Source organism: Loxodonta africana, chromosome X, assembly GCF_030014295.1.
Source record: "Loxodonta africana isolate mLoxAfr1 chromosome X, mLoxAfr1.hap2, whole genome shotgun sequence".
Classification (NCBI taxonomy): Eukaryota; Metazoa; Chordata; class Mammalia; order Proboscidea; family Elephantidae; genus Loxodonta; species Loxodonta africana.
In genome coordinates, this window is record NC_087369.1 from 84081957 (window position 1) to 84106221 (window position 24265).

The window sequence follows — 24265 nt, forward strand, 5'->3', positions numbered from 1 at the left end:
AATGCCAAAGCATCCCCAGAGCCTGGCTGTTTCAGTGGGAAGCAAACGAACCTCATGAACCTCCTTTACTGTTCGTCAGAGAGAAAGTGGAGAGCCTTAGGGAGCCAGTGGAGGCTGTGTTTCATGACAGCTCCCAGAAAGTCTCGGATCACGTCGCACTCCCAAAGGCTGACTGAAAAAGCGTACCAGTGAGCACATGGCACCTCATAAGCATGCCCCAGCCTCCTCAGACAAATAATGAAGTGTGCACAATTTAAGGAAATAATTTGATTGGTTATTCTAAGTGAGGGATTTTGCAGTGCAAAAGTGGTATCCTTGAGAAGACTATACTCAACACGAAGAGAATCTAACAACAGAAATTCAGTCTGGAAGGTAATTACCAACAGGTACCTTCCAGAAAACCAAACCACAGAGCAAAATCCTATGAACAAGACCTACTATACTTTCCAGATTTGGGGAAGGAAATGAAATTATTTGTTGGCCTCTTTTTTTTTTTTTTTTTTAACAACAGGACTCTACCCAGAAAACCCTTAAAAGCAGGTCTTTTTTTTTTTTTTTTTAACGATAGGATTCTACCCAGTAAACCCTTAACAACAGGCCTGTTTTTTTTTTTTGTTGTTGTTGTTGTTTAGCAATAGGACTCTACCCAGGAAACCTTAGCTCTCCGAGTAAACAAAGTTCTCTTAATATACATAAAAAAATAAACAGTTCTCCGAATACACATAGTTTTGTTAGTAAACATGGTTCCCTAAGTAAGCCATAGTTCTGGGAACACCATTCAAAACCTTGGCCTGAAGCAATTTACATTAAAGAAGCACTTTACATTAGCATATGTAAAGCGACCATGAGACCAGGTTTCCCAGGCTCCAGCTCCGGGTTGGGAACTCTGGCTTAACATGGCCCTATCCAATTTTTTTTTTTTCAATCCAATAGAATTTTCTACAATTACGGAAACCTGCTATACTTTTTCAACCTTGGGTTAAGGAAAAATTTCTTAAACAGGACTCAAAAAACATTGACTGTAAAAGATTGATAAATTTGACTCTTCGAAATTATAGCCATTTGTTTAACAAAAACACTTTGAAAAGTGAAAAGACAAGTTATAAGCTGGCCTGTTCTAGGGATCTGTGGCCAGGCCCTGGTTCCAGGAGTGTGGTTAGGTGAGCAGATTATTCACACTGGCTGTCATAGTATTTCTTTCACGGGGTTGTGTGTGATTAGGCCACCAAAATGGTACTATAGCATTCTGATTTGAGGTGACTCTCACTCACATCAGACACAAGACACGTTCAGGGCTCTGGGCTACCAAGGTCTGCTGCTGACACTTCAGCTAAGGGAATTGCCAAGGCAAGAAATCTATATTGTTTCAACATAAACAGGTTCTGAAGAGCCAGTGCATTGGATGTAGTAACAGTGTTGCTACATTTTTCTCATTTGACAATAAAGAACATGAAGCAACGGTTTCTGAACTTGAAAAAGGAAGAGATGGTGCCTGGATGATCTGAATGATCTTTAAGTGTACTGAATGGACGCTAAATATGTAAGTACCTCGTCTCTAGCTATTATTCTAAACCTTCACTGATAAATCACTATACCTCACATGGGCCCACAAATTTTGTAATACATTTATAATCAAATTGTTTATATAAGCAGGGGCTCCAAAAAAAATTTTCCTGGGGCCCTGCATGCCCCGTGGCAACCTTGCCCTCTTCTGTTGTTTACCACCTTTGAGCTCTATTCCCCACCCCTTGCCATCCCCACCAGTCCTAGATCCTCCACTTCATTCCCTCCTTTTCATGACTTGGCTTTAAGTTTGCTACTGCGTGGCTCCATTTTATAAATGTATTAGGCTCACAGATGTGGAAACTGAGACTCTAAAAGGAAAAGTGACTTGCTCAAAGTGAATTAACTAGTCAGAGTTGGACACCCGCGGGGATGTTCAGGAGTATTTTCTGTGGCTATGTCCTAGCTGTGTTAGAATCTTCTATTTTGGGTTCCCAAATGCATGTCACACATAGGAACTCTATAAGGTGGAGGGGAGAATCAGGTCTTCTTTTTAAAAGATTCAGATTATTCTAATTCTAGGCTTGTCACTTCATTGCTTTGTACCTCACCATTCCCCTGCCAGACTATGACCAAAAAAACAAAAAGTTAGGCAGGTCCTGATTTCGCCACCAGATGGCAGCATGAGATCAGCAAAGAAACACTGAGCGCGCCTTTGGCGCCAAGGTCTTATACCAAACCGGACTAGGGCCTGAGTGTTACTCATACAAGGGCAGTATCAGAAGAAAGGCTGAAAGAAAAATAATCAGCTTTACTTTGCACAGCCTCGGTGAATGGAAGTTTGTTCTTGGCTTCAGGGCAGTGCCATTTAAAGAGGATTTTAATAAAGTAGCAAGAAATTAGCAGGCTGGTAGGGACTCTCCAAACCATCAACAGTGAAAAACAGTTAAAGGAACCAGAATCTATTATCTGGAAAAGAGAAGACCCGAGGAAGGGCTCTGTGCAACTCAGAAGGGCTGTCTGCAGTGGGAGGAAGAAATCATTAGCTTTGTTGTGTAGCTCATGTAAATGAGGACTTCTGAATACTGTGAGCTGTCCAAATATGCAACAGACTATCTCCAGATCTGAGGAGATGCCTATCAATGAAGGTGTACAAGAAAAAGGTGTATTTAGTGGGGATACTACACAGATGATCATCAAATGGAGATGCTGGGCCATATGCCCTATAAGGGTCCTCTAATAATGGAACTAGCCCAAGGCCCCATGTACCTCTTTAGAGTATCTGGGGCATCCCTCTATCCCTGCTGCTCATACACACAATTTATGGTGTCCTCCCTCAAAAGTATATGAGGATGGTGAGAGAGGTTTAATATTAATCAAAAAGGGACCATGGGGTTACACATGTCAAAACTCAGTGAATGTACAGTTTATAATTCTGCACTTTAATGTATATACTTCACACCGAAATAAAAATACTGTAAAAAGCATTAAACTCTTTAATGTTATATACATGGAGTGGTGTACTGATGTCTGTAGTTTACTTTGAAATGCATCAGAAAAATAAGATGAATTACTGGATGGATAGAAGGATGGACAGAAGTGTAGTTATATGATAAAACAATTATAGTATGTTAATGGTAACGCCTATGTGGTGAGGTATCTCTGGACTATTCTTTCATCTTTGCCGCATGATTACAAATTTTCATGATCAAAATGAAATGTTGGGGTGATGTAACTGAGAATGGTGGAGTAGGGAGCTCCAAGGACCATCCCTCCAAAGAAGCAACCATTAACCTGGGAAAAATTGTCACAGATGATTTTTAGGAAACCTGAAATTGAATTTTAAAAAACAGCAACCAAGGGAGTAGTTAATGAAGAAAAAGAGCATGCTAAATGTTGGTAAGAGTATTGTGGTTTTTTTGCTTACCAATCCCCATTTCTCAAAACAGCTGTAGCTGTGAAGATGGTGGCCTGCTTTCCTATTGTGGCTTACTGGTGTCAGATGGATCGATATGGACCTTGTTCTAGGAATTTTATGTTTTGAGTTCTTACATTTAGATCCTTAGTTGATTTTGACTTATTTTTCATATATGGTGTGAAGTATGGGTCCAGCTTCATTCTTTTGAGTGGAAATCCAGTTGTCCCAGCACTATTTATTAAAGAGACTGTTCTACCCCACTCTGGAGCCCTAGTGGCACACTGGTTAAAAGTTTGGCTGCTAACCATGAAGGTCAGCAGTTCAAATCCACTAGCCACTCCTTGGAAACCCTATGGGGCAGTTATACTCTGTCCTATAGGGTCGCTGTGAGTCAGAATCCACTTAAAGGCAACTGGTTTGGTTTTGTTTTTCATTCTATCCCTATCCAGTGGGCTTAACACTCTTGTCAAAAGTCACTGGACCATAAATTCACATTTCTATGTTATTGGTTTATATGTCTATCACTATACCAGTACCAGACCCTTTTGATTATTATCGCTTTATAGTGTTTTGAGATTGGCAACTGTGAGTCCTCCTACTTTGCTTTTACAAGATTGCTTGCAGTTATATATAAATTTGAGAATTGGCTTTGACATTTCTGCAAAGAAAGCTGTTAGAATTTTGATGGGGATTACATAGAATCTGTAGATTGCTTTAGGCAGTAATGACATCTTAACAATATTGTCTTTCTTCAATGACCAGAGAATGTCTAACCATTTATTTAAGTCTTCATTAAATTCTTTCAGTAATGATTTATAGCTTTCAATGTACAGGTTTTTCACTTACTTGGTTAAGTTTATTCCTATATAGTTTATTATTTTAGATGCTATTGTAAAAGAAATTGTTTCCTTAAAATGCTTTTCAGAATGCTCATTGCTGATGTATAGAAGAAACCCAATTGAATTTTGTGTGTTGATCTTGTATCCTGATACTTGTACGAATTCATTTAATATCTCTAATAGAGCTCTTGTGCAATCTTTGAGGTTTTTTATACACAGAATCATGTCATCTGTGAAAAAGGATATTTTTATTTCTTCCTTCCCAATTTGGGTACCTTTTATTTATTTTTCTTGCCTAATTACTCTGGCTAGGACTTCCAGTACAATATTAAATAGCAGTGATGGAACTGAGCAGCCTTCTCTTGTTCCTGATCTTAAAAGGAAAGAAAGCTCTCAGTCTTTCTTCACTGAATATGATGTTAGCTACAATTTTTTCATGAATGTCCATTATCATATTGAGAAATTTCCTTTATATTCCTAATTTGTTGAATGATTTTATCATGAAAGACTCTTGGATTTTGTCAAAAGCCTTCTCCGCATCAATTGAAATGATCTTGAGGTTCTTTTCATTTGTTCTATAAATCTGATGTATTATGTCTTAGTAATCTACTGCTGCTGTAACAGAAATACCACAAGTGGATGGCTTTAACAAAAAGAAAGTTATTTTCTCACACTAAAGTAGGCTAAAAGTACAAATTCAGGGAGTCAGCTCTAAGGGAAGGCTTTCTGTGTTGGCTCTGGAGGGAGGTCCTTGTCCTCAATTTTTTCCCTTGATCCAGGAGCTTCTCTGTGCAGGGACCCTGAGTCCAAAGGATGCGCTCTGCTCCTGGCACTGCTTTCATGATGGTATGAGGTCCTCCTGTCTCTCTGCTCACTTCTGTCTTTTATATCTCAAGATATTGCCTCGAGACACAATCCAATCTTATGGGCTGAGTCGTGCCTCACTGACACAACCGCTGCCCATCCTCCCTCATCAACATCATAGAGGCAGGATTTACAACATAAAGCAAAATCAAGCAATACTGGGAATCATGGCCCAGCCAAATTGATACGCACATTTTTGGGGGGACATAATTCAATCCACAACATATTACATTGATTGATTTTCTAATGTTGAACTACCCTTGCATTTCTGGGATAAATCCTACTTAATCATAGCAAAGCCCTGGTGAAGAAGTGGTTAAGCAGTTGGCTGCTATCCAAAAGGTAGGAAACCCTATGGGTCATTTCTACTCTGTCCTATAGGGTCGCTACAAGCCAGAATCGACCCAACGGAAACGGGTTTGGTTTTTGTTTTTATTTTTTATCATGGTGTATAATCCTTTTAATATATTTTTGGATTGAGTTTGCTGGTGTTCTGTTGAGGGTTTCTGCATCTATATTCATAAAGGATATTGGTCAGTAGTTTTCTTTCTTTCTGGTGTATTTGTCTGGCTTTGATATCAGGGTAATGCTCCATTCATAGAATGAGTTAGAAAGTGTTCCCTCCTCTTCAGTTTTTGTTAAAACTTCGAGGATGATTCAAGTCATTTATTTGATAAAAGTTTGTTAAAATTCTCCAGTGAAACCATCCAGGACTTTTCTATTTTTGAAGGTTTTTTATTACCAATCAATCTATTTACTTGTTTATTTTGTTGATGTCTTCTAGTTGTTCTTTGGTCAGTGTAGGAAATATATGTGTTCTTAGGAATTTTTCGCTGGCGTCACGGTCAGACCCTCCGCTGTCAGCCCCCACCCCCAAGGTTAAGGCTCCCCTACTGGGACGGTGCACTCCCGTCTCCAAAATCAGTCGCTGCCTCCCAGGAACTCCCTGTCCCACCAGTCGCGTCGCGCGCCTCTCCCGCGAACCGGGTGAGGTCCCCCCCGGGGTCAGCTCAGGAGAGCAGAGCAGGTCCCCGTGCCTGAGTCGCGACTGCGTGTCCCGGCTGGGGCGCCGCTCTCCCCGTTCCAAGACCAGCCACTGCCTCCCGGGGACTTCTTCCACCGGCTACTCCGCCACACCGCCCGCGCAAACCAGCTGGGCCCGCGCGAACCGGTTGGGACCGTCCCGGGGTCAATTCAGAGAAATGTAGGTGATCCCCGCGCTCACGCCTCGCCCGCGCCCGCCAAAATACCGGCGGGACGGCTCCCCGGCTGGGACGCTGCTCTCCCCGCTCCAAGACCAGTCACTTCCTCCCGGGGACTTCTCCCTCCGGTGCGCCGCGCCGCTCCCGCGAACTGGGTGGGCCCGCCCGCACGAACGACTGGGCCCCCCCCGGGGTCAATTCGGGGAAATGTAGCTTGTCCCCGCGGTCGTGCCACGCCCGCTCCCTGCCAAACTCCCAGCGGGACGGTTCCCCGGCTGGGACGCTGCTCTCCCCGCTCCAAGACCAGTCACTGCCTCCCGGGGACTTCTCCCACCAGCTGCGCCGCCACTCCGCCCACGCCAAGCGGCTGGGCTCCCTTCCGGGATGAGTTCGGGGGCTAGGGCTTGACCCCTTGTCTGTGCCGTCTGCCCCCCTGGGCTCTGCCCCAAATCGGGCTCCGAAGGTCACCTGCCAGGTACGCTGGCTCCTGGCTCTGAAAACAATCGCTGTCTCCCCGTATTTGTTCGTTCTCCGACTCTAAATCTGTGTTTGTTGTTCAGAGTTCGTAGATTGTTATGTATGTGATCGATTCACTTGTTTTTCTGAGTCTTTGTTGCAAGAGGGATCCGCGGTAGCGTCCACCTAGTCCGCCGTCTTGGCCCCCTCTCAATTTTTTTTTTTTTATGGGTGTGCATATATCTGTTTGTGTGAAGGCTCTTATTTCTCTAGGGTATATTCCGAGGAGTGGGATTTCTGGGTTGTATGATAGTTCTATTTCTAACTGTTTAAGATAACGCCAGATAGATTTCCAAAGTGGTTGTACCATTTTACATTCCCACCAGCAGTGTATGAGAGTTCCAATCTCTCTGCAGCCTCTCCAACATTTATTATTTTGTGTTGTTTGGATTAATGCCAGCCTTGCTGGTGTGAGATGGAATCTCATCGTCGTTTTAATTGGAATTTCTCTAATGGTTAATGATCGAGAGCATTTTCTCATGTATCTGTTGGCTGCCTGAATATCTTCTTTAGTGAAATGTGTGTTCATCTCCTTTGCCCACTTCTTGATTGGGTTGTTTGCCTTTTTGTGGTTGAGTTCTGACAGAATCATGTAGATTTTAGAGATCAGGCGCTGGTCGGAGATATCATAGCTGAAAATTCTTTCCCAATCTGTAGGTGGTCTTTTTACTCTTTTGGTGAAGTCTTTAGCTGAGCATAGGTGTTTGATTTTTAGGAGCTCCCAGTTATCGGGTTTCTCTTCATCACTTTTGGTAATGTTTTGTATTCTGTTTATGCCCTGTATTAGGGCTCCTAGGGTTGTCCCTATTTTTTCTTCCATGATCTTTATCGTTTTAGTCTTTATGTTTAGGTCTTTGATCCACTTGGAGTTAGTTTTTGTGCATGGTGTGAGGTATGGGTCCTGTTTCATTCTTTTGCAAATGGATATCCAGTTATGCCAGCGCCATTTGTTAAAAAGGCTATCTTTTCCCCCAATTAATTGACACTGGTCCTTTGTCAAATATCAGCTGCTCATACGTGGATGGATCTATGTCTGGGTTCTCAATTCTGTTCCATTGGTCTATGTGCCTGTTGTTGTACCAGTAGCAGGCTGTTTTGACTACTGTGGCTGTATAATAGGTTCTGAAGTCAGGTAAAGTGAGGCCTCCCACTTTCTTCTTCTTTTTCAGTAGTGCTTTGCTTATCCGGGGCTTCTTTCCCTTCCATATGAAATTGGTGATTTGTTTCTCTATCCCCTTAAAATATGACATTGGAATTTGGATCGGAAGTGCGTTAAATGTATAGATGGCTTTCGGTAGAATAGACATTTTTACTATGTGAAGTCTTCCTATCCATGAGCAAGGTATGTTTTTCCACTTAAGTATGTCCTTTTGAATTTCTTGTAGTAGAGCTTTTTAGTTTTCTTTGTATAGGTCTTTTACATCCTTGGTAAGATTTATTCCTAAGTATCTTATCTTCTTGGGGGCTACTGTGAATGGTATTGATTTGGTGATTTCCTCTTCGGTGTTCTTTTTGTTGATGTAGAGGAATCCAATTGATTTTTGTATGTTTATTTTATAACCTGAGACTCTGCCAAACTCTTCTATTAGTTTCAGTAGTTTTCTGGAGGATTCCTTAGGGTTTTCTGTGTATATAATCATGTCATCTGCAAATAGTGATAACTTTACTTCTTCCTTGCCAATCCGGATACAATTTTATTTCTTTGTCTAGCCTAATTGCCCTGGCTAGGACTTCCAGCACGATGTTGAATAAAAGCGGTGATAAAGGGCATCCTTGTCTGGTTCCCGTTCTCAAGGGAAATGCTTTCAGGTTCTCTCCATTTAGAGTGATATTGGCTGTTGGCTTTGCATAGATGCCCTTTATTATGTTGAGGAATTTTCCTTCAATTCCTATTTTGGTAAGAGTTTTTATCATAAATGGGTGTTGGACTTTGTCAAATGCTTTTTCCGCATCAATTGATAAGATCATGTGGTTTCTGTCTTTTGTTTTATTTATGTGATGGATTACATTAATGGTTTTTCTGATATTAAACCAGCCTTGCATACCTGGTATAAATCCCACTTGATCAGGGTGAATTATTTTTTTGATGTGTTGTTGGATTCTATTGGCTAGAATTTTGTTGAGGATTTTTGCATCAATGTTCATGAGGGATATAGGTCTATAATTTTCTTTTTTTGTAATATCTTTACCTGGTTTTGGTATCAGGGAGATGGTGGCTTCATAGAATGAGTTGGGTAGTATTCCGTCATTTTCTATGCTTTGGAATACCTTCAGAAGTAGTGGTGTTAACTCTTCTCTGAAAGTTTGGTAGAACTCTGCAGTGAAGCCGTCCGGGCCAGGTCTTTTTTTTTGTTGGGAGTTTTTTCATTACCGTTTCAATCTCTTTTTTTGTTATGGGTCTATTTAGTTGTTCTACTTCTGAATGTGTTAGTTTAGGTAGGTAGTGTTTTTCCAGGAATTCATCCATTTCTTCTAGGTTTTCAAATTTGTTAGAGTACAATTTTTCATAATAATCTGAAATGATTCTTTTAATTTCATTTGGTTCTGTTGTGATGTGGTCCTTCTCGTTTCTTATTCGGGTTATTTGTTTCCTTTCCTGTATTTCTTTAGTCAGTCTAGCCAATGGTTTATCAATTTTGTTAATTTTTTCAAAGAACCAGCTTTTGGCTTTGTTAATTCTTTCAATTGTTTTTCTGTTCTCTAATTCATTTAGTTCAGCTCTAATTTTGATTATTTGGTTTCTTCTGGTGCCTGATGGATTCTTTTGTTGCTCACTTTCTATTTGTTCAAGTTGTAGGGACAGTTCTCTGATTTGGGCTCTTTCTTCTTTTTGTATGTGTGCATTTATCGATCTAAATTGGCCTCTGAGCACTGCTTTTGCTGTGTCCCAGAGGTTTTGATCGGAAGTATTTTCATTCTCGTTGCATTCTATGAATTTCCTTATTCCCTCCTTGATGTCTTCTATAACCCAGTCTTTTTTCAGGAGGGTATTGTTCATTTTCCAAGTATTTGATTTCTTTTCCCTAGTTTTTCTGTTATTGATCTCTGGTTTTATTGCCTTGTGGTCTGAGAAGATGCTTTGTAATATTTCGATGTTTTGGACTCCGCAAAGGTTTCTTTTATGACGTAATATGTGGTCTATTCTAGAGAATGTTCCATGTGCGCTAGAAAAAAAAGTATATTTTGCAGCCGTTGGGTGGAGAGTTCTGTATAAGTCAATGAGGTCAAGTCGGTTGATTGTTGTAATTAGATCTTCCGTGTCTCTATTGAGCTTCTTACTGGATGTCCTGTCCTTCTCCGAAAGTGGTGTGTTGAAGTCTCCTACTATAATTGTGGAGGTCTCTATCTCACTTTTCAATTCTGTTAAAATTTGATTTATGTATCTTGCAGCCCTGTCATTGGGTGCATAAATATTTAATATGGTTATGTCTTCCTGATCAATTGTCCCTTTTATCATTATAAAGTGTCCTTCTTTATCCTTTGTGGTGGATTTAAGTCTAAAGTCTATTTTGTCCAAAATCAATATTGCTACTCCTCTTCTTTTTTGCTTATTGTTTGCTTGATATACTTTTTTCCATCCTTTGAGTTTTAGTTTGTTTGTGTCTCTAAGTCTAAGGTGTGTCTCTCGTAGGCAGCATATCGATGGATCATGTTTCTTTATCCAGTCCGTGACTCTCTGTCTCTTTATTGGTGCACTTAGTCCATTTACATTCAGCGTAATTATAGATAAATAAGTTTTTTAGAGCTGTCATTTTGATGCCTTTTCACGTGTGTTATTGGCCATTTCATTTTTCCCCATACTTTTTTGTGCTGAGGCGTTTTTCTTAGTAGATTGTGAGATCCTCATTTTCATGTTTAACTTTATGTTAGTTGAGTCGTTACGTTTTTCTCGACTTTTTTCTTGAGTTATGGAGTTGATATTCCTTTTTGTGGTTACCTTATTATTTACCCCTATTTTTCTAAGGAAAAACCTAACTTGTATCGTTCTATATCGCCTTGTATCACTCTCCATCTGGCAGTTCAATGCCTCCTATATTTAGTCCCTCTTTTTGATTATTGTGATCTTTTACCTATTGATTTCCATGATTCCCTGTTATGTGTATTATTTTGTTTATTTATTTATTTTTTAGAATTAATCTTAATTTGTTTGTTTTTGTGCTTTCCCTATTTGAGTTGATATCAGGACGTTCTGTTTTGTGACCTTGTATTGTGCTGGTATCTGATATTATTGGTCATCTGACCAATCTCCTTTAGCATTTCTTGTAGCCTTGGTTTGGTTTTTGCAAATTCTCTAAACTTGTGTTTATCTGTAAATATCTTAATTTCTCCTTCACATTTCAGAGAGAGTTTTGCTGGATATATGATCCTTGGTTGGCAGTTTTTCTCCTTCAGTGCTCTGTATACTTCGTCCCATTCCCTTCTTGCCTGCATGGTTTCTGCTGAGTAGTCTGAACTTATTCTTATTGATTCTCCCTTGAAGGAAGCCTTTCTTTTCTCCCTGGCTGCTTTTAAAATTTTCTGTTTGTCTTTGGTTTTGGCAATTTTGATGATAATATGTCTTGGTGTTTTTCTTTTTGGATCAATCTTAAATGGGGTTCGATGAGCACCTTGGATAGATATCCTTTCGTCTTTCATGATGTCAGGGAAGTTTTGTGTCAGGAGTTCTTCAACTATTTTCTCTGTGTTTTCTGTCCCTCCTCCCTGTTCTGGGACTCCAATCACCCGCAAGTTATCCTTCTTGATAGAGTCCCACATGATTCTTAGGGTTTCTTCATTTTTTTTTAATTCTTTTATCTGATTTTTTTCCAGCTATGTTGGTGTTGATTCCCTGGTCCTCCGGATGTCCCAGTCTACATTCTAATTGCTCGAGTCTGCTCCTCTGACTTCCTATTGCGTTGTCTAATTCTGTAATTTTATTGTTAATCTTTTGGATTTCTACATGCTGTCTCTCTATGGATTCTTGCAACTTATTAATTTTTCCACTATGTTCTTGAATAATCTTTTTCAGTTCTTCAACAGTTTCATCAGTGTGTTCCTTGGCTTTTTCTGCAGTTTGCCTTATTTCATTTGTGATGTCTTGAGGCATTCTGTAAATTAGTTTTTTATATTCTGTATCTGATAATTCCAGGATTGTATCTTCATTTGGGAAAGATTTTGATTCTTTTGTTTGGGGGGTTGTAGAAGCTGTCATGGTCTGTTTCTTTATGTGGTTTGATATGGACTGCTGTCTCCGAGCCGTCACTGGGAAACTAGTTTTTCCAGAAAATCCGCTAAAAAAATGCAGTCAGATCCCTATCAGAGTTCTCCCTCTGGTTCAGGCTATTCGGATGTTAATGGAGCCGCCTGGGGAGGGTGGCGGAGGGATCAGAGAGTTAGGAGTGTAAACCTCATAATATAGCCAGAGTTGTTTGTCTTACTTGGAATGACTCTTATATCTGAGATTTCCGCGGGGCGCGTCGCCTATATGTATTGGCTGTGTGGAGATTGCCCCCTGGGGGTTCTGGCCCGCTGGCGTCACGGTCAGATCCTCCGCTGTCAGCCCCCACCCCCAAGGTTAAGGCTCCCCTACGGGGACGGTGCACTCCCGTCTCCAAAATCAGTCGCTGCCTCCCAGGGACTCCCCGTCCCGCCAGTCGCGTCGCGCGCCTCTCCCGCGAACCGGGTGAGGTCCCCCCCGGGGTCAGCTCAGGAGAGCGGAGCAGGTCCCCGTGCCTGAGTCGCGACTGCGTGTCCCGGCTGGGGCGCCGCTCTCCCCGTTCCAAGACCAGCCACTGCCTCCCGGGGACTTCTTCCACCGGCTACTCCGCCACACCGCCCGCGCAAACCAGCTGGGCCCGCGCGAACCGGTTGGGACCGTCCCGGGGTCAATTCAGAGAAATGTAGGTGATCCCCGCGCTCACGCCTCGCCCGCGCCCGCCAAAATCCCGGCGGGACGGCTCCCCGGCTGGGACGCTACTCTCCCCGCTCCAAGACCTGTCACTTCCTCCCGGGGACTTCTCCCTCCGGTGCGCCGCGCCGCTCGCGCGAACTTTGTGGGCCCGCCCGCATGAACGACTGGGCCCCCCCCGGGGTCCATTCGGGGAAATGTAGCTTGTCCCCGCGGTCGTGCCACGCCCGCTCCCCGCCAAACTCCCGGCGGGACGGTTCCCCGGCTGGGACGCTGCTCTCCCCGCTTCAAGACCTGTCACTGCCTCCCGGGGACTTCTCCCACCGTCTGTGCCGCCACTCCGCCCACGCCAAGCGGCTGGGCTCCCTTCCGGGATGAGTTCGGGGGCTAGGGCTTGACCCCTTGTCTGTGCCGTCTGCCCCCCTGGGCTCTGCCCCAAATCGGGCTCCGAAGGTCACCTGCCAGGTACGCTGGCTCCTGGCTCTGAAAACAATCGCTGTCTCCCTGTATTTGTTCGTTCTCCAACTCTAAATCTGTGTTTGTTGTTCAGAGTTCGTAGATTGTTATGTTTGCGATCGATTCACTTGTTTTTCTGAGTCTTTGTTGCAAGAGGGATCCGCGGTAGCGTCCACCTAGTCCGCCGTCTTGGCCCCCTCTCAATTTTTTTTTTTATGGGTGTGCATATATCTGTTTGTGTGAAGGCTCTTATTTCTCTAGGGTATATTCCGAGGAGTGGGATTTCTGGGTTGTATGATAGTTCTATTTCTAACTGTTTAAGATAACGCCAGATAGATTTCCAAAGTGGTTGTACCATTTTACATTCCCACCAGCAGTGTATGAGAGTTCCAATCTCTCCGCAGCCTCTCCGACATTTATTATTTTGTGTTGTTTGGATTAATGCCAGCCTTGTTGGAGTGAGATGGAATCTCTTCGTAGTTTTAATTTGCATTTCTCTAATGGCTAATGATCGAGAGCATTTTCTCATGTATCTGTTAGCTGCCTGAATATCTTCTTTAGTGAAGTGTGTGTTCATATCCTTTGCCCACTTCTTGATTGCAAGATTAAAAAAAGCCCAACACAGGATAAAGACGGTGTTATTATATAAAAGAAGACAACATTAAAATAATAAAGAGGGACTAAGAAAAGTCATCATACACCTTCCGTATGGAGAGGAAGATACGGCAATACAAAGAAATAAAAGTTAGTTATAAATTTAGAAAAACGGGGGTAAATAATAAAGTAACCACAAAGGAGACATACTGTCCTACTCATCAAGAGAAAATACAAGGGAAAAATACAGACTCAGCAGAGACCAAATCAACAACAACAAATATGAGGAAAGGACAATATATAAAGATAATCTACTCAGCACATAAAATCAAGTGGGAAAAAGAAACTATCGAAACACAAAAAAAGAGATCAAAATGATAGCACTAAATTCATACCTATCCGTAATTACCCTGAATGTAAATGGACTAAATGCACCAATAAAGAGACAGAGAGTGGCAGATTGGATTAAAATACAAGATCCGTCTATATGCTACCTACAAGAGACACACCTTAGACTTAGAGACACAAACAAACTAAAATTCAAAGGATGGAAAAAAATATATGAAGCCAAAAACAATCAAAAAAGAATAGGAGTGGCTATATTAATTTCTGACAAAATAGACTCTAAAGTGAAATCCATCATAAAGGGTAAGGAAGAACACTATACAATGACTAAAGGGACAATACACCAAGAAGATATAACCATATTAAATATTTATGGAGCCAATGACAGGGCTACAAGATAAATAAAACAAACTCTATCAGCATTGAAAAGTGAGATAGACAGCTCCAAAATAATAGTAGGAGACTTCAACACACCACTTTCAGTGAAGGACAGGACATCCAGAAAGAAGCTCAGTAAAGACTCGGAAGATCTAAATGCCCACAATCAAACAACTTGACCTCGTAGACATATACAGAACACTCCACCCAACAGCAACCAACTATACTTTCTTTTCTAGTGCACATGGAACATTCTCTAGAATAGATGACATATTAGGTCATAAAGCAAGCCTTAACAGAATGAAAACATTGGAATATTACAAAGCATCTTCTCTGATCATAAGGCCATTAAAGCACGATAAAAATTATTAAAAAAAAATTGAAGATCATTTAGTTAAAATGCTGATTCATTAAATCATTTGTAGATAGCAACAATTAGTTGCCTGTTGATAACTTCTTGATGTTACTGAGTGGAAACCCCAAGTTCTTACTGGGCATGACTCGTATTGGCCAATAAATGAGAGACCGAGGTCAGAGAACAAGACGGTCACATTTACTTCATTGTAAAAGGAAATGGGGTCAGTTGGAGCTACTGCTACCAAGACTTCTGGCCAAGGGTGGACAGGCAGGTTACTTTTCAAGGGGTTTACAAATAGGGAGTTCATACAAGTTACCTCAGCAACATTCTTAATTATACTAAGCAGGTGCAATGGGGTTTACAAATAAACTCCAAGCAAAAGCAGGATTCAAACGCAAAGCTGAGCGGGATGGGGGAGCCCAACAAAGGAAATGATTTTGTAATACAACACTGTGGGGGAGGAAGCCAGGTAAAGAATACAGCACTGTCCGGGTTCTGTCTCACTCTTCTCATTCAAGACCAGTGTCCATTTTGAACTATAGCCTGGTTCAGAATTGTTTGGCATATTTTCAGGGATGGGCAGATATTGAACCTAGGCCTTTCATTCTGGCCACTGACCTCTTGTTGGTTTATAACTATTTAAAAAGAGTGGCTTTTATGTCCTCTTTATGTCAATGTGTCCCTAAAAGATTTTTTTTTCAGCTTGTCTTAGCTATTGTCTTTATACCTCAGGTCCCAGTTGATGTGTCTTTATGAGTTTTTGTGAGTCCAGCTCCAGCTGGGTCACATTCTTTATGCTCAAGGCCTGGGAATAACGGCTCCAATATTATCTCCTAAATCATTCTTTTCTTTTGATTGGAGATTGAAGATATTAATCCCCGGATCTAGTCAAGCCTTAAATGGTGGCCATTGCAGGCTATTTAAACTCATGGTGCTGGTTTTCCACCAGATACCTTTTGGTTTTTCACCAGGATATTAAGTAAAATCTATGTTCTTATTAAGCAAGAGCATTGCCGGAGTGAGCAGACTCAATGTACATCAACATTTTAGCCCGAGGCCTTCTTTTACCCTTTTAGGTGTGTAAGACAATCAAAGATAAATTTTGTTGTGCATAATGCTATCAGGATGCAGACTAACGATATTACTATTCCTTGCAGTGGTGATCTAGCCCATGTACATATTCCTGATGTTACCCAACCAAATAAATCTGGTGTTTGTAAGGGTGTTACAGAGCATAACCAAGTAGCTTGTTAATTCTATGTATATACTGTTCTACTTTTCCTGTGTTTTTATCCAAATACAACAAGAGATATTTGCTACAGCATAGGCTATACTTTCTTGGGTTATTAAAAAATTCTTAAGGCTATTTTGTTGTCTCATGTCACCTTGGCTAATGAGGTCAGAAATTACTGTTTTGTCCTTATCTCGTCAGTAACTTTGTCTGTTATTTGTCCCATAAAGATCGATAAATTTCTTAAAGATTTCTCCAATTCAACTATATCATAACTAGAAAATAAAGCTACTAACCATACCCTGAGTGTTAGACCAATGAGTTTCTTTGTGAATCTCATTTTATAGTGTGTAACTATTTAGTATTACCGTTCAATATTTTACTAGTATCGTTACTATGAATATCTGAAGGTAATATTAAAATTCTCAAAGTGCATTGTCCGTGCATTCACCAAGAATCTAAACAAAAGATTACCCACATAAACTCACTGTCAGTCTGGAAGAGAACATTTAAAACCAGTATAGTTGGATCCACACACATAAACTTTGTCTAGAGGAAACAGAAGATATAGAAAAATTTACATGTGACAGCAAGATTTTCATCAGAGAATACATGATTAACAAGATGATATAGGTTGGACCCCTACTGTTAGAGGTCTTTAGTTAATCTGTTTAAAACATACTAAGTGTTCTTAAGGGCAAGCTGTCCCTCCTTACTCTACCTATTAACAGTCATGGGTCACTTTATCAGAAGCAGTAGTGTCACAAAACTGTTTTTATGAGAGAAGAACTTCTAATTAAAGACTTACAATATCTGAACTCATTAGTTAAATAATGTAGGAGAAAGGAAAATGGTTTCTTATATCTAGAAAGTCGGACCTTAAAATATTGAAAATATTCCCACATAAAACCCATAGTTTCCTTTCATTTAATCAGTCTTATGTAGTTGATTTCTGTTCCACGTGATTCTGGATCAGCCACAGTCAGCTTCTGTAGAGGAGTTCTGGAAATTTTATTCAGTCTAGTCGGTCCTTTCTGCAAGTCCAATACAGTCCATCTTTTTGCTGAGATATTTTGGTCAAACATTTTCAGCAAACCAGCAAAATAAAAACTTATCTGCAGATGAAAACTGAATATGGCCATGATTAACTTATAAAAATAATACTCTTAAAAGTGAAAGACATGATAGAAATTAATTAAAAGCATAACATAAAAGCCAAATAAAATCAGTTTAAAAAAATCATTAGATAAAAATATCTCTAAATTAACCATTAACTGTATTTTTAAAGATCTTCACATATAATACATAATAATCTTGAGACATAATATCTGGATATACCAAGTCAGGATATACCAAGAATATACCAAGATTATCAAATCTTTAAATACCTGAATAGTAATAAAAGAAAACTTCATAGGTAAATGATGTGAATTCTCAGTTAAACCATTGGCTTTGATAAAGTTGCAACCAAGTTACCAATTAAGAAATAATAATAAAATTCTGACATAATATGCATTTACTGGCTAAGATACGGCAAAAACACAAGAGTATAAATCTTAACTGAAGAGAATCAGGCATTTTTCTTGATTTTGACAACACCTTCCATAAAAATTAAATAAAACTTCTTAGCGTATTTCCTTTATAAAATTTTTTTGTGGCTTCCCTTGAAGTTTCAGAGTTGTCAGGAATTTATTATAGGTCATGGTGAAACAATAGTTAAGTTATTTAATCAAAGATTTTAAAGTAAAAATCTAGGGTTTTTTTTTTTTTTCCTGAAAGCCATGCAGCTTGGTTTTTGGCTCAGGAATCTTATTCTAATGAGAGGCCGAACCTCTGCCCTTGAGGCAGATTACACGAAGAATAAATTAACCCTTCAACTCAGAAATTAAAGAAAATTTTGTTATTTTAACAGGAAGAAACCCAATTTTTGGTTTTATATTTTATTTAACTTCAAAGCTCCTAAAAATTTCAAAAATTAAACCATTAAACTTTAGTCAGATAAAACTTTTAACCATATCAAATAAACTTTGTTTTAATAAACCTCTTAAATGTTGTCTTTGTTGCATATCTCTTAGAGTGAATCTCTTTAAATGGCAAAAATGAACTCACTCATTAGCAGATCCAAATATACACATATATGTATCCTTTCTCTTGTGGCATAAAAAGCTAAAACATATAAGCTTAAATTATGATGATTTTGGAAATAATACTGGAGTCATTATTCCTTGTTCTTGAGCATAGACGGTTTGACCCAGCTGGAGCTGGGCTCACAGGGACTCGCAAGGACACATCAACTGGGCCCTGAGTTATAAATACAATAGCTAAAATAATCTTGGAAAATATCTTTTATGGAACCTTTCACGTATGCCAATCTAACAGAATACAAAAGACTTTTCACTCTTTTTTTCTATCAGCATTTAGTGAATGGAAAATTTGTTGCACCAATGAAGACCCTCCTGACTGTCATTACTGAAACTTACTGAAACCTGTACAGAAGATTGTTGAGAGGGACAATTCAAAATGTAGGATCACAGTTTCTAGCCAATCTGTGAGAAGATGAAGCTTTCAATGGTTTTGCCCATTTTGTAGTATTAGTATATACTGATGACTCTGTAATGTTCTTTGGACTCAGGCAGACATGATTGTGGCTGCACGCTTGTCCCTCTTCCCACTTTTGTCTGTTCTGTAATATTTCCTTTGACTTGGGCAGACATGGCTCTGGCAACACGCTTGTCCTCTTCTCAATTTTGCCTTTTTGAATATATGCTTTACTAAACTTTATGATGTTTTGTTTTTACCATACAACAGTTAATGACATAGTACTCAAGGGTTTCTGAAGCTACAAATGTTACTGCAAATCGCCAATTCAAGCAGCCTGCCGCAAAGCCAATACTGAGACAGGAGGAGGTAAGCAGCAAGAGGGCTTTATTGAATACCGGTGTCCAAGAGACAGAGGGGGTTAAATTTCTCTCAAATTCTGTCTGACTCTAAAGGTCTAACTGGAGAGTTTTATGGGTGGAAGTTCAGGGTTTAGAGATTTCCAGCAATGTTGATTTTTCTTTGAGATGGACAAGATGATAAAGTGATCGATTATTGAAGTCTTGCAAGTCTCTTCATGCCATTTTGGAATCCTGCAAGTCTCTTCACACCATCCTGGTTTCTGTCACAAGATGGATCTAAGCTTTGTTCAGCTACCTCAGCCCTTTGTGTTTTGCCCCCTGGGATAGAAGCATGGTTTAATCCACAACAAAAAAATTGATTACCTTCTTTTTCCTTACAAGAACAATCATGAGACAGATTTCAGAGCAAGTAGTTATGTTTCAAGGACTAGAGATCAATCACAGCTTACACAGCTATACTAAACGCTGGAAAAATATATTTTCTCTATTTCAATACTAAAGATTAAAGAAAATATATTTTCTCTACTTCACGAATCCAGTCGAACTCAAGGAGACCTGGACTGTGGAGCAGATGCTAGCAAAAGAGGTCCTATCTCCCAGAGCCACGTGTTCCCACTCCACGTCCTTTCAAAACTGACGGGGTGAGTGCTCTTCGAAAATGAGCCTTTCCTTACTCTTTTTTGTTCTTTTTCTCATGTTAAGATTTGTTCGGCATATTTGTTTGAAAAACTGGTTGTTTCTTAGAGTTTTGCTTGATCATGTTACCCTATTAGGGTCTGTGCCCTGAAGCAGTCAAGCCAATGAAACATGCTCCAAGTCAGAAAGAGTGAGAAAGTTTCTTAAGGGGATATATACATCGCCAGAGACCCGGCAGCAACACAGGCTGTCTCTACAGAATCCCAAACAGCAATTTTACCTTAGAGCTTATATAGAATCTTACATGGGTTACAAGTGTCTTTGTAGTCTGCAGATCGCCTGGCTGGAGGAGTCATTCATTACAAGATAGTGACAAAAGACTCTTTATCAGACTAAAAAGATACATGCCAGACATCTCTTTATCAGGCTAAAGGTATACATATCAGACACCTGGGCTCTGATTTTCCTGTGAGGGGCTGTAAGTCACTGGTGGTCAGACAGAACAAAACAAAGTTATTTACATCAGATTAAAACAAAGAACAAAATTGTTAACATTAGGTCAAAACAAAGTCATTAATAGAGGCAGCAGGCAGAGGAAGGAGAATAACTTATAGGTTCATCATGGCATTAGTTATGTCAAGTTCTAAGTCGCCCATTTTGAAAAAGGAGAAAACATGCTTGGGAGTATTAGGGTCACATATTTCCCCCTTTGAAACTTTGGTGACCATATACACCTAATCCAAGTTTCAGCCTATTCCTTGTAGATCAGAGGGTTTCAGGCAAAAGGATTGGGCCTTCTGCCTGTGACAGGTTTGAGCCATCTATTGGACAGTTGACTCGGGACAGAGGATGCCATCCCACATATAGGCATTAATTGGAGACAGCAAAAGATTAACAGGCCTGTAACAAACCAAACCCAGTGCCGTCAAGTCGATTCTGACCCATAGAGAACCTTTAGGACAGAGTAGAGCTGCCCGATAGTTTCCAAGGAGCACCTGGAGGATTCGAACTGCCAACCCTTTGGTTAGCAGCCATAGCACTTAACCACTACACCACCAGTGTTCTAATTCCACCGATAAATAAGGTTTTCAGCCAGGTGAAATCTGGCAGCTAAGAGGTCAGCCAAGAAAAATCAAATCCTTCATGAATCTTGTAACAGGGCCCCAGTCATAAATATCAGAATATTGTAGCTCTTTCTTTATGTGTTTAAAAATTTCTCAATGCCTCTAGGGGAATACAAAGCCCGATATGACAGAGCTTGAGAGCCAAGTTGGCATGCAACCCACTGTCCAGACAGAAATCAGTAATTCTTTCATCTAATTTTTCTTCAAATATATTAGTGCCAAGTGATTAATCTTTGAGTTCAGAAATTCTAGCTTCTACTTGCTCAATTCTGCTCCTCTCACTTTCTATTGAGTTATCTAATTCTGTGATTTTATTGTTAATCTTCTGAATTTCTGATTGCTGTCTGTCTATGGATTTTTCCAGCTCATTAAACTTTTCATTATGTTCCTGAATAATCTTTCCGAGTTCTTCAGTTGCTTTATCTCTGTGTTCCTTGGCTTGTTCTGCATATTGCCTCATTTCCTTTCTGATGTCTTGAAGGGTTCTGTATATTAAACTTTCGTATTCTGCATCTGGTAATTCCAGGAATGCACTTTCATCTAAAAGATCCCTGGATTCTTTGTTTTGAGCACCTGTTGAGGTGATCATGGCCTGTTTCTTTATGTGACTTGATGTTGACTGTTGTCTCTGAGCCATCTATAAGTTATTGTATTAGTTTATTCTTGCTTACTGTGTCATGGCTGCTTGCTTTGTTCTGTTTTGGTATACCCCTATGGGTTGCTTGAGTGAGCTAGCTTGATTAGTTTTACCTTTGGAGCTCTGGTGTCCTGTCCCCAGCTGGCTAGAGCTGTTATCAGGTATATCAGTCTAGAAGTCCATTCAGTTTTTTTGTATGAATTCAGCTCAGGTTTCCGGGTAGCTGGTATCAAGTGTATGGTACAGGCTGTGTCCTACAGTCTGAGAGGTGCAGGGGTGATTGGCGTATATACCCGTATCTGGTTGCAGCAGGGGGTCATGCTTTGAACAAGGCAGGGGGCTGAGAACCGACCCCCAAGTGTCTCTGAGGAAAACACGTCTCTGTTCCTTAGAGCGTTCTGGTGGGTGGGCTCTGCAGAGGGACCATGGGCACCCAAAGATTTTGTTGTAAGGACTGGGAGGCACCAGTTATCCCTGGTCCCCTGTCGCAGGTGACTGGGCGACCCAAGTGGAGCCACCAGTACTTAAGTCCCCGTTGTGGGTAAGTGAGGACCTTGTTTTATAGGCAAAACAATGTCAAACGTCAAACAACCACCTCTCCACTGCACCGCTGAAATGGTTGGAGTTTGCCAATGATGGCCTATTCTCCTGAAATAGGACCACACAGGTCCATGCAGAAGGGAAAGGTACTCAAGGTCCACGGACGGTTTATGCCTGGACAGGAGCCGCTTCTGTCCTGAGCTCCCCCAGTTAATGGAGCTAGCAAATTATCTTTTCCCCCCAGTTGGAAATTTTTTCCTTCCCCAAGGCTGGGAGGACAGCTCCAGGTGCTCACCAGGGTCTATCTCAGGCCTGGGGATTCAGCCGCTGAAGCTGGGTTGGGGGCGGGGGGGGGGACGCGGTAAAATATACACAAGTACTTAGCTTTCGCCAAGAGCGCCCTTCTGCCTGGGTTCCGGAGGTGTGAGTGGGCTGTGTGGCTGACTACTTCTCCCTGAGGAAACTGCAGCTGAACGCTAGTGCCAGCCCACCGCCGCTGCTGCTGCTCCGGGAATGGTGCCTGAGGGCTCCCTGTGATTCAGGTCCGGTATCTCCTCTCCGCTTCTGAATGGTCTTTTCCTTCCCCTGCCCCTCAGTTTGTTGTCTAAGCTTGCCTTTGATGCTCAGGGCTCCAAGCTTGTCACAAATATATTCGTTTCACTTGTTTTTTCAGGTCTTTGTTGTAAAGAGGCCTCGATGGAAGCGTCTGTCTATTCCGCCATCTTGGCTGTGCCTCCTGAACATTTTTGATCAATGATTCTATAAAAAGAAACTGATCCAAAGGAGGGAACCATGAAAGATTGTATATAATTTTCCTGGAATCCAGATTTCTAGCTTTCATAGAGGTTGGGGCAACCTACATAGGCCACTGTGAAGTAGAGAAAATACATTTTCTGTAGCGTTTTAGTATTAAAATAAGAGAGAATATATTTTCTAGTTTAGCTGTATAAGCTGTGATTAAAATCTTTAGTCTTTAAAAACATTGATTATTTGCTCTGGAATCTGTCTCACGATTGTTCCGTTGTAGAAAAACAAGGTAATCAAGATTTTTGTTGTTGATTAAACCACGTTTCTCTCGGAGGTAACAAAAACAATGAGCAATACCATCAGCACCCGAGATAATTGAGCAAAACCCAGACCCATCCAGTGACCGAAACCAGGATGTCGTAAAGAGGCCTGAAAGACGTCAACAATAAGTCACTTCATCTTTACGTTCCCCTCAAAAAAGAATCAACATTCCTGGGAATTTCTAAACCCTGACCCTCTCCCTATAAAATGCTTTTGTAGCCCTCTTGGGGCAGACAGAATCTGGGGGAAACTTTGCCCCCTCTTTCTCTTGAACACGGTGTTCAATAAAGCCCTCTTGCTGCTTACCTTCCCTCCTGTCTCAGTATTGGCTTGTGGCAGGCGGCTCGAATCCGCAATTTGTGGCAACAATCGCCTTTGGGTGTCCTTTTAAACCTCGAGCTTTGAGAAAAAAACTGATACCTGAAGCCACTTTGAGTCAAATAATTGTCCAGATAAAGTAACAAGACCATTTTGCTTTGGGGGTTGTGCTTTTTTTTTTTTTTTTTAAGAATTCAGTCTGTTTTGAGAAACTGACCCCAAAAATCAATAAATAGAGTTATGTTTAGGGTATATCAGTAATCAGTTTAATCAGCCTTCAAGACAATGTTGTATGAAATACCTGTCTAATGTTTACAATCAAACTCTTACCCTCTTGCTATATAGAAAATTATGTGTCTTAAAGAAATCAGGTTCTCAGAAGAGATCAACCTCATGACTCAGACTCCATTTTGTCTTAGATTCCACTTCTGCTTCTGAGTAAGTGACCCATGATTGTTAACAGGTAAACCAAGGAGAGGCATCTTGCCCTCAGAGAAAGCACTTAGTATGTTTTAGACAGATTAACTGGAGACCTCCAACAGGAGAAGTCCATCCTATATTATCTTACTAATCATGTATTCTTTAATAGAAACTTGTTTGTCATATGTAAATTTTTCTATGCCTTCTGTTTTCTGTAGACAAACTTTGAGTGCCCTTTATAGATATGTTTTTGCGTGGTAGATCCAACTACACAAATTTAGATGATCCCTTTCCAACTAATAGTGAATTTATGTCGACAATCTCTTGTTTAGATTCCTAGTGAATCTGTGGGCAATGAATACACTTTGAGAACTTTAAGATTATCTTTAGATATTTGTAGTAAATAGTAGAAAGGTAATGTTAATTTTTTTATCCTTTGTAAAACGAGAGTCAGAAGAAAGCCTATTGGTCCAACACTCAGGGTATGGTTGGTAAATTTAATTCCTACTTATGGTATATTTGAATTGGAGA

General features: G+C 40.5%; 1 long non-coding RNA gene across 1 annotated transcript; it reads left to right on the forward strand.

The window, feature by feature from the left end:
• Positions 1-580: 580 nt before the first annotated feature.
• LOC135228963 (uncharacterized) lies at positions 581-23390 on the forward strand. Its single transcript, XR_010319811.1, has 3 exons — positions 581-1540; positions 18900-18998; positions 19531-23390. It is a non-coding gene; the product is annotated as an uncharacterized LOC135228963 (long non-coding RNA).
• Positions 23391-24265: the final 875 nt, after the last annotated feature.